Source organism: Netta rufina, assembly GCF_964035555.1.
Source record: "Netta rufina genome assembly, chromosome: Z".
NCBI lineage: Eukaryota > Metazoa > Chordata > Aves > Anseriformes > Anatidae > Netta > Netta rufina.
Genome location: NC_140126.1, coordinates 74,736,297 through 74,751,661, shown reverse-complemented (window position 1 = coordinate 74,751,661; position 15,365 = coordinate 74,736,297). Strand labels below are relative to the sequence as shown.

General features: G+C 35.8%; 1 protein-coding gene across 8 annotated transcripts in view; it reads left to right on the top strand.

Moving 5' to 3' along the window:
• MEF2C (myocyte enhancer factor 2C) overlaps positions 1-15,365 on the top strand; it is a 139,957-nt gene that overhangs the window by 12,135 nt on the left and 112,457 nt on the right. Inside the window, exon 1 of one of the 8 annotated variants that reach the window (XM_084304865.1) lies at positions 1,527-1,745. The exons of the other annotated variants lie outside the window; for them this stretch is intronic. The gene's annotated coding sequence lies outside the window, so the exon portion shown is untranslated. Of the gene's footprint in view, positions 1-1,526; positions 1,746-15,365 lie in introns of those variants that run through there. 8 annotated transcript variants of the gene reach the window in all.

Genomic DNA, 15,365 nt, shown 5'->3' with positions numbered 1-15,365 from the left:
GCCTTTATAAACTCCCCTGCTGCTCTCAAAGGGTTGTAGAAGTTGGCTATCTACATGAAAATAAAAACAAGTATCTTCAAAGTCCAGTTTTACTCGCAGAGTATTACACGCGCCTGATTTGGATTCAAGCTCACATACAGCACAGTCCTGGTTGTAAGACCGAATGCAACTATTAAAAAAAAAAAAAATGTCCTGCCCTTTTATACGGCGTGCACGGCCGTGGATCAGTCTGAGCCGAGACCATCCCTGAGAGACGGCTGTGATTTGGGCTGGGGCACGGGGAGGAGAGCAGGGTTTTAAGGCTGAGGGATGCTGCCCCAAACTTCGCCACCGCTTCAGCTCCGCGCCCGGGGCCGGGTGCGGAGCCCGAGGACTTTTGTGTGGCTTTGCAGACAGAGGGCTCCGGAGAAGGAGCCCCGGCAGGCAAGGAGCAGGGGACGGGACACGAAGCGCAGCGGGGGCGCAAAGCGGCGTCCCCGGGGCGCTGCAGGAGCCGGCTGGTGACAGCGGCGATGGATGAGGCTCTGCTGCCCCCCTGACAGCGCCGTCCCCTCCCGAAAAGCTCCTCGCCGGCCTCGCACGGCCGTCCCTGCCCGCTCGCAGGGCTCGGACGTGCCGGGGGGGGGGGGGGGAGGGAGGGGGGGGAGGATGTTCCCAGCCCCTCGCCTGGCTCGCCGCAAACTCGGCGTGCGCAGCGTTTGCGCTGCCGCTTTCGGAGCGGCCCCGGGATGTGTTTCCCCACCACCACCCCCCTGGTTCCTCGCAGGGATCTGCGCCCTCACGCTACTGTACCTCGCCAGAAGGGGGAAAATATGCACTGGCTCTCCGCGTTGTCGTGGCGCGGTATAATAAAGGATTGTCATTAGGTTTGCGTGTGGCATATGCCATTACCCCCACCGTAAAACTAAAATTAGCAAAATGTCAGGAATGGAAAGATTGATTCGCCCAAGATGCAATTATCATTTAAAAAGTGCTTGATTGAGGTGCTGATGTTCAGTGATTTATTCTGCATACCATATACATAATTAAAGTAGTGTAGTGGAGTAATTTATCAATCTAGTTTAGACTAGAGGGGCAAGGAAAGGAGTTGCTGCTGCTGCCGCTGCTCTATGTTTGTTTTATTAAAACGCTTTCGGGATCTGATCCCGCCCCCTTTTTGCAAGAGTGAAACTGATTATTTCTCCAGCTCGGGAGGAGAGAGTCACTCGGTTGGGATTGTGGGAGAGAGAGAGAGATAGAGACGCGGAGAAGAAAAGGGAGGAAGAGGGAGAGCCGCAGACAAGGACAGACACCTCGTCAGGCGTGTAGTTTGAATCCCTTCCTTGCCTCCCCCTTCCCCTCCGCGATGTTACAAAGGCTGTGAGCTGCTCGGCTTTTCCCATTCGCCTGCTGTCACTTCCTTCCTGGACGCTCTCGGGACGAGTCCGGTTACTTTTAATCCGACCAGCAGCTCAGCCACTTTCTCCTCCTCCACGCTGCACACACGCACACACGCGCGCACACGCACACGCGCGCGCGCACACACACACACACACACACACACACACACACACACACACCAGACGTCTTCTGGCTCCTTATTGGATTGACTTCGAAGGTTGTGTGTGTGATTCAAGGAGGCTGCATGTTGAACCAGGTGGCGAATATTTAAGGCTGGAAGAAGTAAGGGGATTTTTGCTCTTTCCTATGAAAGGAAAATATCTCCAGGACTAGTCTGATCACCCAAACAGCTAAATGTTTATCATGTAAGTACATGTGAAATTCAGCGTCGGAATAAAATAGACGGGGCATAGGGCAGAAGCCCTACGAACGTTTACTATTGCCTTTGAAGAATGTGTCAGTCAGTGCATGCAGACTGGGAGTAAGGTTGCCTGCAGACTTTTTAAGAGTACGATTGTTCTGTCAATTGCTTACAAGTAACTTTTCAGACAAGTAATATAGTTAAATCACTGGCTATTCAAATTACTGCAGACTTGTCTTTGTCCATGTCATAACTTTGATGAAGTTAGTTTATGTCACTTCTATGTTTGATACCGTGAAGTGTTTGAAGCTTGTTTTGTTTTAATAGTTCACCAAATGCTATGACCTTGTAGTGCTTGCACCCTGATTTTTCAGACTAGGGAAACAATCCAGTTTGAGGGAAATGCTCTTGAACTTCATTGCATCATAGGCTCTTCAGTTCTTGAGTTTAGGTAATGCATGCTTGCAACTGTTTAACTTTGTGCATCTTTCCTGTGAGTACTTAAGTTTGAGATGGAGAGACCCCTTGCATCGATGTGGGTACTTAAGTCATAGCCAACGAACCTCTTTGGGAATAGTATGTTTTAGTCTTTACATAGTACTTTCAGTAATTCTTGTATTTTTGAATACAGGGGAGTCACAAAACTGGCTATTCTAGTTGATGTACTTATAGGCTAAGATAAAGTTTAATGTAAATAAGAGACTTGTAAGGCTATTGGTACATTATGTAACTATAATACTTAGCATTTTCCATGAAACTTAGTGTGACCTTATGTCAGCCTGAAAAGCAAAAGAAGGATAAATTAATCATGAATTTTCTCAAGGGAAAAAAAAATCCAAATAAAACGTAATGAATTATTGTGGGAACTTAAGCATTGTCTGTTACAGAAGAGTTAGAAGAGTTCTATTTTCTTTATTGTCTGTAATAATTATTATTAGCAAATACCTGTATCCTAAAATCAGATAGTGTTATACACAACTTAAGAAAAAATATTTAAGAGAATTAGTAGAGAAATACAATTTGCCTGTGTTTTACTGGTGATCAGAAAAGAATTGTCTTGACACAGAATGCATTTTCATAGCACATATCCATTGATCAGCTTAATGGCAAATGTCCTAGTTTCATATCTTTACTTTAAAAGAACTACAGGATGGATGCTAAACCAAATATTTTAGATGTAAATGTGACTAGTTTTCTTTTTTACTGGCACTTTCCAGGGTATTGTGGTTGAAAACTACTGTTAATATGGAGTATAATAACTCTAATCCCTAGAGGCTTGGCAGGGCATGGAAATAAAACCACCTGTGAACCAGTTTTAACCTCTGTATTACATATGGATTTCCAGTTTAAACACTAAATGCAATTGGCCACTTTGGGATTCATTATTTCGTAAATTATTTTTGTTGCATGATTTTAGGACCCTAACCCCAAGTCAGAAAAAAATAATCACAAGAGTTTCTGTCCTTATCAATTTTATTAAAACACCTATTATATTATTCTTTCTATATTAACGAATACATAGTTCATATTGGGTCTAATTCTGAAGTCTCTGCTAACACTTAAGTCCCTTTGGAAGTAATGGAAAATTTCTTTAGGGATGAATTTGAGTGAATGGCCCTTAATTTGTGGCTTCCATGTTCCTCGTAGTATACATCTTTTTAGTTTAAAAACTTGTTTATATATTTAATTTATATTTATTATACTTATATTAATATACTTATTATACTTATATTTATTTTATATTATCAGTATATATTATGTAGCTAGTATCAGAAGGTAATGTGGGGACCTGACTATGAAAACCTTTCCTGCAAAAAGTACTTACACAGCTTGTCCCACTGATAAAGCTGAGACAACTTGTGTGAAAATGAAGAAGTTACATAAAAAATATTTTGCAGGGTCAGGTCCCTAAAATACTTAAAGCTCTTGCCTGTCCCATAGCTCTCTTTGGAAAAAGATGAACAGAATGCCACTTTTGATGTCCTGTAAATGAATTTGGGAATCAGATATGTTTGAATCCTCTTAAGTTTACTTGACCAAGAAAAAAAGAAACTTAGTCTTAAGAGCCTTATAGAAAGAGGTATTAAATAATGTGTGTGAGATTAAATATTTTAGCATTATGTTTCTCAGCTTCCAATATTGGAGTGTCAAAAGAAAATTCACAAGAATGCCGTGAATTTTCTTTAATGACAGGGTCAGAAAAATGTTCTTGAAATTTCATACTATTTTAATATCTCTCTTTATTTGCATGTCTGCAACATGTATAAAAAAAAAAAAAAAAAAAGCAACAACAACAAAAAAAAACCAGATACTTATCTTAAACAGCTGTGCTTTCTGAGATATATAAAGCATTGCAGACAAAGAAAATGAGGCTTTCTTAAGCTTTTTCTAAAAGTTACCTCTGAAAGATTTTGATACTCATTATTTAGTAGATAAATGTATCTTTATAGAAGATAAAGAATTAAGCAGCAGTTGTGAATTGAATACTTTTTCCGTCTTCATTTATTTTAATTTTACTTTTCTTTATCGCAGGTTAATTTCTTGTTCAGCAAAATAGTTCAGTTCATCTTCAGAGACAGCTAAGTAGTATTTCTACATCTCATTGAGCTAGCAGTCATAAGCAAGTATCAGGTGTTTGAAAGAAAAAAAAAGCTTTTTTTTTTGCTTTTTTTTTTTTTTTTGATACGTAGACTCCATTTTACCTGTTGGACATCATTATTCTAAATTACACACATTTTCTAAAAATCATATATATAATGTGATGGTGTTCTTTTGAAAACACATATTATAAAGATGAGCATATGTAGTTGTCGTATAATTTCAAGTTTATACTCTCTTCTTCAGCATTTTGAAGAATAACCAAAGCAGTTATATTTGTGATGTATTTTGAACTTTTAAAATCTTGGTATTTGATTTCAACAGGGAAATTTTTCTATGCCCATACTTAGGCTCTGTAGCAACTGAGACATAATATACTAAGAATTATCTGTGTAATTGCAAACAGCTAGAAGACTTCAGCCTTAAGAGTAAGGATATAATTCTGGTATTTGAAAAGTCTTAAAATACAGTTTTGCATCTTATTTCAGAAGCAAAATGGGCTTAGAAGAACAATTCAGGTTTCTTGCACTGGTTGTGCAAAAGAAAAACTGTAAAAAAAAAAAAATCCTGATTTTCTGTTTTCCTTAAGTATAGGAATTGTTTTGGTCTTGTGTCCAGCTTTAAGGTAATTTTCTCAGAACTGGTGCACAATGTTACATGTGGACAGGTGATTAAAAGCTAGTGTCTTTAGTCCTCCACCTTAATCTCACCCTCTCATTGACTGCAGTGCAGCAGAGCTTGTCTATTCACCGGGATCTGTCATCTTTAGGAAATCAGACCAGCTTATAGAAGCGATTCACAAAACCAACAGTGACAACAAAGTCTTACGTGCCTTACAAAAGAAGGATTAGGCAGTTCACATGTCATTTTGATTGGGCAGAGATAAAGGCTGATTGCTGCAGCATGGCAAGACACACTTCAATTTCAATTGATTATTCTATAAGACAACTATAACTCTCTTGCTTAGTCATTGTTAATGCAATTAGAAGGAAGTAAAAATCAGTTTTGACCTTACTGGTTTTGTATTACTTGATCCTAAAAGGTATAGCAACTTGTGGCATTGTTACACAAAATTTTAAAAGTTCTGTTTATTCACTGTTCTGAGGAAATATAATATAGGAGATGGTTGTTCTGGGATTTTTAAAACCATTTTTGCCTAGATGATATCTTGAGGTAGCAATTAAAAGTTCTTAAAGTGCTTGGGACTACACTAAATTCACAGCATTTACCCTGTTAAGAGCTTACGTGCAGAGGAGAGTATGTACGAGATGTCAGTTCTTTGCAGATTTACCAAAAAGTATAATATTGAGGAATACAAGTAAGTCATCTTACTTTGTGTTTATTCTGTTATTTTTAAAATACTGAATATAAAGTAAAACTATACTTTGTGTTGCACATGTGAACGCAGTAGATTGGTTTGAAAACAGTTAAGAAATAAAACGTTGTCCATGTATTATTAACTATGTCTGTGATATGTCCGGGACAATGGAGAGTTTTGGCTATTTGCATAATTTAATTATAATGTACAGCCTTTAGCATTTGGACATATGAAACTTGCAAGCTGATTACTTCTATGTTAATTTCTTAGCATTAAAAAAAAAAAAAAAAAAACAAAAAAAAAAACTCTTTTTTTTCACCCAACTGATGCCTCCTAGTGTTTCACATAATAAAACACTAATGAGTCAACCATAAATGTAAACATTGTTTTTTTCATTGCCTTCATCTTATGTGATACATAAAATTAATATTTATGCATTTAATTTTGTATGTGTTATTATAATCAGACAGGAAACTCCTGTAAATTGAGACGTTTCATCTTAATGGACCCTAAAAGCACATTTTTATTTTCCTTGATTCTTGCTTTGTCTAGCTGTAGATTATATCATACATATACATACGAATATATTTTCCTTTTCTCCTTTTGTTTCCCATATGCATTACAGTAACTTCTCAACAACCATATTATGGGGCTCAAATGGAAATTTAAAAAGTTTTCGTAGCATAATGTTTCCAAAAGTAAGCCCCTGGTAATAGGCAATAACTGCAGTTATAGAAATGTTTGAAATATCCTGAACTACCTCACAGCCAAATAAAATGGAAAAGAAAAAAGACCAGTCTGAGACATGTTTGCTTAATATAGTCCTTAAAGAATTGTTAAGTTGTCGCATTTTGTAATTGTTCCTGGTTATTTCAATGTTGTATTAGAAAAAATACTGCATTAGGCCAGTTTCCCAATCTGTGAAACGCTCACTTCATAGTTTTGTTTCTAGATGTGGATGACCAGTACCTTTGAAAAGGAATTTGTGTGTGTAAAATATTGAAACAGAGCTTGGAGTGCTAAAGACTGAAGTATACTGTCCTTTCTTACAAGTTTAGTCTGGCCATATAACTTATGAATACCTTAAAAAAACCAAACAAACAAACAAAAAAAAACATTCAATTAGATTGATATCATACAACAGTGTCATATTTTATTTCTTTGACAGGAGGGTATAATTTTCAAAAAGTTACCCAGCATCAGTGTGACAAAATATAACTTATGGGGCCCAGCTGTATATTTGAACTGTCAGGTACTGTCTTACGATGATAAAGCAGCAGCTAAAGCTGAGAGCACTTTGGCACATTTTAATGTCACGCAGTTTTATGTAAAGTATGAGATCAATTTAATGATGACATTCGAAATATAGCTTGTTATTCAAAGAATTTCAAGAAAAGCTGTGAATTTGCAAGATACTTGTTCTACTAAGCAAAATTCAAAGAAAAGAAAGTGATTTTGCAATCAAAAACCGTAAGTTTACCAGTTAATAAAGGTAATGAAAATCTGTGTCTTCTCAATGAACATGCGGAGTTAGGTGCCTGTGGTGCGTAACTTCAGTGAATAACTAATTATTATAACTATAAATAACTAGTAATTCACTAACTAGCGAATACGGCAAGTTAAATTTAGACATGCAGAATCAGTATTATTTTTAAAATATGTAAAAAATATGTATTTTTTAGCGTTATGTTCTGCCATCAACCCTGATTGTATTACATTGCTTCCCCATTAGTTCTAAACTGCAAAGAGGCAATTCTGGGATCTGTCATTAAACATTGAATAGTGTCCTAGCCTTTAAAGTTCCATGTATCTTGAAAGTATTTCAAAGTATGAAAAAGCCATCTATTATTCAGCAAGTAAAGTTAAAATGCAAAAGTGATAGAATTTTGTCATTTTCTCATATAGTTACATTGCTTCTTCACTTGCAAAGAGAAAGTAAATTTGAAAGAGAAATAGAAGGAAGCATTGAGAAGAATGTTTAAGAAGTGTAGGACTGTTACTCATTACTCCAAAATACAGCTAAACAGGACTCCATTGAGGTGGGTTTTGTTTGTTGTTAATGTTGTTTTTCCTTTTCTTGTTTATTTGTTTTATTGGATTTGGTTTTTGTTTTGTGGGATTTTTGTTTGTTTGACAGCTAAATATGTTTAGATTACAGAAATAAATCCTAGGAAATTCTAGAAATACATTATCTGACTTATTTAGAAACTGGTCTGGATAAAATATTTGAGAACTGTTAATTTTTATATCACATGGAATAAACTCTCTCGAAAGCCAGGTCTCTAGCCTAGGCTGCTCCTTTTGCAATTTGCTGAAGAAGGTGATTTAGCTGTCACCTGTTTCAGCAGGGTAGAAGTACTTATCTCTGCCATCTGCCACCTTCCTGACTGTGGAGGGTTTCAAGAGTTCGAGCAGAGAAATCTTCAGAGATCCTGGCCAATGCAGCAGGTCCTGGAAAGTCAGTATCTACTGCCTTAATTTAAGGTAACCATAAGGCAACACGCAGATTAGGGATGGAACTGAACAGATGGCATAAAGCTCTTCTGCCTCATTTTCCCAGGTTACAAAGCACTACTGATACGGGACTTGGATTCCAACCTAACAGGTCTTTCCTGGTTCTTTTTTTTATTATTATTTTTTTTTTTTCCAACTGTATAATTGTTTCAGTAAAGATTATCATGAAAATTATTGTTAATCATTTCCCATTGAAAGAATTCACCTTTGCGATTACTGTCTTTCCTCTCTTGTCCTATAATTACAAAATATACACTTAAATAAACTGAATTAGAAATAACTTTATTTATGGTTGCTTTTATAGTCACCGGGACCATGCCATTTTTCGAGCCCATGCTCAGCTAAATTTTACTATTTACTTTTAAGTAGTCAATCAATAGCTGTTAGCAAAATCTGTACAAAGGACAAGGGAGGATTGTGAAATTGTTTATAAAACACATCCGCGAAAGTAAATATAATGTTGTCCACGTGAAACTTTACTTCTAGTGATATAAGTAACAAGTAACATAGTATGTGTTATTTATTTGATTTCTAATAAAATCTTCCTCTTACTGACAAGTCATTGTGATATGACATCATATTCAAAATACTGCATTATTTTAATCTAAATAAATTAGTTACCAAAGGATCATCACAGAAATTAAAATGTTCTGGAATGTATCCACCAGCACAAAATACTGGAGGAGGTCACTTTTCATTTAAAAATTCCATATGGAGTTCTCAGTAGAGACTATTTTAAATCATTTTCTTGGAGTTGGGTCCCTAAAGATGGTGGAGGAGGGGAGCTGTAGAGAAACAACAGGACACTGAGGTTCTGTGGTCCTCTTGTAGAGCTGGCCCTTCTACCCCTTTCATCCAGGAATTTTATCTTGTGACATATGCTGCCAGGAACTCCCCTCTGGTTGCAGTAACCCTCGGGAATGCCTGGGCACTCAGTAGAAAAAGTTAGTACAGTTGGAGAATATTCTGTGAAACCAGCAGGAGACAGTATGTTCTGTTCGCTTTTGCTCAGGCCTGCTTTATCTCCGTCCATCTGTGTCCTGAATGTAACTTCTGTCTGTACTGAATAGGAGAAGTAGGAGAAACAGCATAAAGGAAGGCTTTTAGGAAGATGAGGAAGGATGTGGCAATGGACTATTTGGAAAGATGTGGAGGAGAGTGGACAATCCACAGTAGTTGTACTTAAAACCTTAATCTTGGAGACTTCAAACAAATTTCCTACTGAAGTATGTAGAATTTGTCTTGCTATGAGTAATACTTAATTGCTGCAGACGCAGGACAACAGTCTTAACAAAATAATACTTCTTTAAATGTGTTTTATACATAAAAGAAACTGATTTTGAATCAGTATTTGATGAGAACTTTTCTACCCTCCAAATATCAAAGCAGCGTTCTTTCTTTTATCTTCTCTGTGTGTATAGGGTGTAGATAAAGAATTGATATAGCACCAGAACACGAAAAAGCCAACTTATTACTCCACTGCAATGTATGAAATAAGTGTGAAACTGCATACTTACCCAGACTTCTATATGACACATTTTTATATGTCAGAATACTGAGGCAGGGAATGCATTCTTTCAGTGGTATACAGAATGCACAACTTTATCCAAAGCACACATACATACATTTTTAGAGATCAGAAATATGACCATAAATGTTAGTAAGAGCCTATGCACTGGCATGCACATTTAAAATTAAATAGAATGAAGCAGAATTTCATTAAAGTTCTTCGGAGCAGACACTAAAAATATAGCCCAACCTTGTTGGATTACTAGTACTTTTATTTACATGTGATGTGTTGGTAGCAATTTGAAATAATTTTCAATTGATTTTAAAATGTTTATTAATTGGAAAATAATATTCCAGATTTTTCTCAAAAGGAAACATGATGAAATGATCGGCATGTTACCTAATTAAAGCAAAACTGCCCGTGATTACATGTACAGAAATTGAGACTGCCTACCTATATCCTTGGGTCGGTAGAAAGCTGCATATCTTCACTGGAGTAACAATAAATTTATTCCAGCTATGGATCTAGAGCTTCTGTTTTACTGTTAATGCTGCAATAAATATATATATCTATATATATAAAGAAGTTTATGCATAGCTCAGAAACAGTATTCTTCTTTGTTTTCTTTTGGTATAGGAGTTGACATCTGCAGTGATATTTTCATGTTTTTTCCAAAAGTTGATATTGATAATGCAAAATGAGGATCTATCTTCAGTACAAGTTCAAGTACTTAAATCCCCACCCAGAACATTGCATTTAGTTCCATTCTGCTTCAAGTAGATATTTGTTGTAAGCTCCGTATTACATATTTTGGTGACCAGCAGAATAGTCAACTTGATTGCATCCTTACTGATGATCTCTGGAATTTCATATTTAAATAAATAAATAAATAAATAAATAAAAGGATTCAGGGATAGGATATTGTTGTTAAAAGCAATAATGCAAATCCTTATGACAAAGAAAGAAATAGAAAAAATGGTATTTTTGCAAGGTGTTTTAAAGCTTTTAGGATTTTTTTTCCTTCTTTTAATGCTGTGGAAAAATACTTCAGTCATCACACCAGGATGTTTCAATCGAAGTAGACTACTTTTTTATTTATTTTTTTTAATTTATTTTTTAATCTGAATAACAATATGAAGCAATATCTGATGCACCAAAGAGGCATGACATGAAAGAAAGATATTCTGGTCTGTTTTGAAGAGTAGTACTTGTCATGAGTTTGGACAAGTGGTGATTTTCTGGCGCTGTCTTCTGTTACAAGTCACTAAATGTTGTCTGTAAAGCAGTAGCACTATGTTCTACCACATTTTTCTATAGGAGATTAAAGAGAAACCTGTTGTGAGACCAAATTTCTTGACTACACCAAACAGGACATGGAATAGCACTTCTCCAGATTTCTGATAAAAACTAATTTTGAGGATGGTCAGGAAGAAAGTATTTGTTCTCTCCTTTCACTCTACTGTTTTCCAGATGTGATTGGAAGGAGGAAGCTGTTCCACTAATGGATCAGAAGATTGCTCTGTAATTTAAACATCATCCTAAAAATAGAGCTTCCATATTTGATAGATATAAGTTCAAAATACAAGGTAGCTATTTCAAAAAGGCCTCTTGAAAAGCTCAAGAAAATCTGTAAGTGCATAGTTTTGTGAAATTCCCCTGCTGATACTTGCAAAGAAAAAAAAAAAAAAGAATGAGCAACATTCTATTTTCATATATTAGTTTTTTGGTTTAAACGGTAATCTTAAAAGCAGAATGGTTAAATTCATTATCATGCCTGCATACAGAACACTTTGAATGCATGGTGATCTAAACTAGATTTCTCAGAATAGAGGTTTTGTATTAACGAAGTAACCACAGTAAATTCAGTTCTGTAGTGTGCTCCAAATTTTAAACAGTGTTCTTGAATATAATAAATTGCAGTGCCACATGAAACCCATCGGTGATGATTTTCAAGATTGGGAAGTGGAATCCTTCAGTATGAATTACACAACAGAATAATTAAAGGGTATTTAATATATATATATATTGTATATCTAGAACATATAATTCATGAAAGATATATGTACTTCATCTGAGGTAACAGAAGCAAGAAATAAAAGTTTGCAAATAATGAGCAGAAGCTAGTCAACAGTCTGAAGCATGCATTGTAAGAAAGGGACTCAAAAACTTAGAGATTGTAGAACCTAACCTTTTTTACATTTAGAATGCAATTCAAAATGCAGCTGCAAACCTGCTTTGTGAAAGTCTGATATGCAGTGTCTCAGTTCTCCAAGGACAAAATAGATGAAAATTGGAAACTTTACTGAGATGCTGTAGAAGCTAAAATCTGTTCGGGATGCTGGAGTGTATGTGCATGGATTAGAAGTGACTTAGAACAGCACGAAAAAATGGGAATTTAAGTTTTAGTTTGCAATGTATCCCAATTTCTGCTGGAGTCCACATCCCCAGATTAAGTCTATAAATTCTGTATAAGCGCTGGTTTAACTTTTACTGCACAAACTAAGGATCTGAGAAACCTGATTTGAATTACTTCATACCCTTAATTTGGAGCAGTTCACAGAAAATACAGCTCCTTCTTTCTGGAATGGTCCTTAATCAGTTGACTATAGAGAATTCTGCGAGAAAGCTACTCTCGGTTTCCCTATGTAAGTCTATGCCATTTTTGTATAGATAATTAAATATTCATCAAATGAAGGGCTGTAATTGAGTCATATTTCACTGTAACGCCATAGTTCCTTAGCTGTTGAGTTGTTCTCTTGCATTTTTTTATATCTCTTACTCAAAAAATAAGTCTTTCTATGTTTCTAGCCTGTAATATAGCTTCAAACTAGTTTAAAAAGCTATTTTCCATGCAATGTTTTCCATTGCATTATCTGAGAAGTTTGATTTTACTTTATGAAGTACAATAGAAGAGGAAGAAAGTGCCCTGTTGATCTTTGCATTTACAAATATATTCATCTAAATATATGAAACTGCTTCTTTTATAAATACTTCTGCGCCAGTCTTCCATACCCTTTAGTGGTCTTATTCTTCCGAGTCTTTCTTGAATGGAGCCATACCACATCTAGCAAAGCTCTGAAATCTTGGATAGGAATTAGAAACACGAAGAGGTGCTTAAATGCGGAGACAATGAACATTGTATAGGTAGGTAATGCATTGATTGTAAGTTGTTTGAGACAGGAAGTACGGAGTCAGTGTAAGATACATTGCTCAGGGTATCTAAGAATGTTTTAATATACTTTTATGAGAACAAACATTTCAAAAATAGCCATTATGTGCCTGTTGTCAGTCATCTTCAGTGACGCTTGGGTGGTCCTTTAGGAAAGACCTTGTGGCCTAGCATACATGCCTCTTCAGCCAATTTCTTGGACAGTTAATGTGACTGTTGAATATGTGGGTGTGAATCCAAACCTGACTTCCTGACCGCATTATTATGTTTGAATAAATGAAAAAGAATAACAACTCTGGTTAAACGTTGTGCTGATATTCAGTCTTCACTAGTATTTATCCAAGAGCTTGAAACAGCTTATAAATTGTAAAAATGTGTGTGGGGGGGTTGTTTGTTTGTTTTTTTGTTTATTTTCTTTCCACCATAATTGGGAAATCCTGATTTCATGAATGCAAAGAGAACTTATATCTACACATATTAATGTTTGATTAGCAATATTACAGATGTAACAATATATGAAACTAAATTCTTTGTTCATGTAGTATAACACCACTGACTTGATGACCTACTAAAAACTGCTCTATGTACAGAATTATTAACATTGTTAATTAACATCCACCTCATTTTCTCAATTCCACTCTGACACTTTTGCCAAACTTGTTAGAAAAAAAGGGTACCATTTGAATAGCATTTCAAAAGATCTCCTTATATTTTGTTCCAGACAAAATATACTCATAGTCATGAGAGTATGTAGAGATCTACCACTCCTTGGATCAAAAACATTATAAACAGATTCAGGCAGTTTTTCATCCTCATCTAGGGATTAAAGAAAATCCATGGGTGGCTGCCATTCACATATCCTGAAATGAGGTAGAACATGGAGGGGCCTTATAGGCTGTTCTAGGGCTTCTCTGAGGCTAGGCAAGTATGTTAGCTTCTATATGTTAGCTTCTCTCGTCTGGATGTTAAATATATGATCTAATGATATATATGATTTTTATAAATAATAATTTATGCCATTTTGCTGATCTGATTCTGAAATACCATCAGCATATTAGATAGTCACTGCATATGGAATATATAACAGACAGTAACTGCTGGCCTCATGAGGCTTCCAGATGCTCTAAGTAGATAATGTTAGCTGCTTGGACCATTAGGTGCTATACTAATCTTTACTCATCTGGCAGTCATATCTTATTCCTGATATATAACGCAAAACTGTGTGTAAAACATCAGTGTAAAGTCAGAAGAGTTTGTATGTCCTGGTTTCTTTTTTTTTTTTTTCTTTCTTTCTTTTTTTTTTTTTTTTTTTTTTTTTTAAGAAGAAAAAATGTTTCCATGTTTCTTTTGTTTGTCAGTTGATAAAGCCAAAAAAGAAACGGGATAAGTTACTTTCCACATGAAATATAAGATTTATTTTAAAGACTCAGCAGATTCCTGAATTCATTCCTGAACATAAGCATGTGGTTCTGCAGCCATGACGAGTCAATGTCTGGGAGTGTTTTTCAACTATCAGTAAAGATCAGGTGCTCTTTATATTTGACAATATACAATTACTATTTTGCTGTAGAAGTTTTGTGTTGAAGACTGTAAAAAATTGATCGTTTGTAGACATCTTGGGCTCTCAATCCATATACTCAATAGTAAAACTTAAGAGGCTACAAGCAGCAGTAGCAAAGCTGACTTTGCCAATTTAACTTGTCGGATACACTAGTGCTGTAATGCTAGAGTACTAGAAGGGTGTTTGCTTAATATTAATTTTAGGTATAACCGCATTTTTGTCTGAAAGCAGAACTAAACATAGGAAGAATATTCTAATGTTTAGGATGGCAGCATGCATTTGGGCAGTGTAGACTGAACTTTTCTTCAGAAGCTATTTAGATGACTATGAGGATTTCACTTTGTTGGTGCATCAATTTTGTGTCTGTAGAATGAGGATTTTCTGAGGCAAATTCTATGAGGCCCAGACAGTGTGGGAATGGTGGCCATATGAATACCATGGGGAGTAAACAAGACAATGCATAGTATAAATATGTAGTTACTTTTGGAAAGTAGTAGTGTAAAGCAAAGCAGTCTGCAGCAGACTTGTAGATAACTTCACTTTTGCTAGAGAGCCTATTTTAATTAAAGTTTAGAACTTTCTGCTTCTTTCTGTCCATTTTTCTTCCACTTCTTTAGTTGTTGTGCCAAGGTATCCATGTGTATTTCTTCCACTGTCATCTGGCCCATTCCCAGCAGATGCACACAATCTGTTTTGCTGTCACTGACAGGGCTCAGTTTATGGAAAGAATGTGACAGAACATGCTGCTGTAGTCACTTATACAGGATCTCTTTTCTAAAAAGTAACTGAGAATAAATTTGATCTTTTTATTTTTTTACCGATTGTTCAGTCATAGGGGTTTATCCAGGCTACTCTACATCAAATTAAACACGGAATTTGTTTAATATCTTAGCTTCTTTTTAATGCCTACTTTGTAAAACATAGATTTTCCAATGTTTCAATAATTTGTATAGC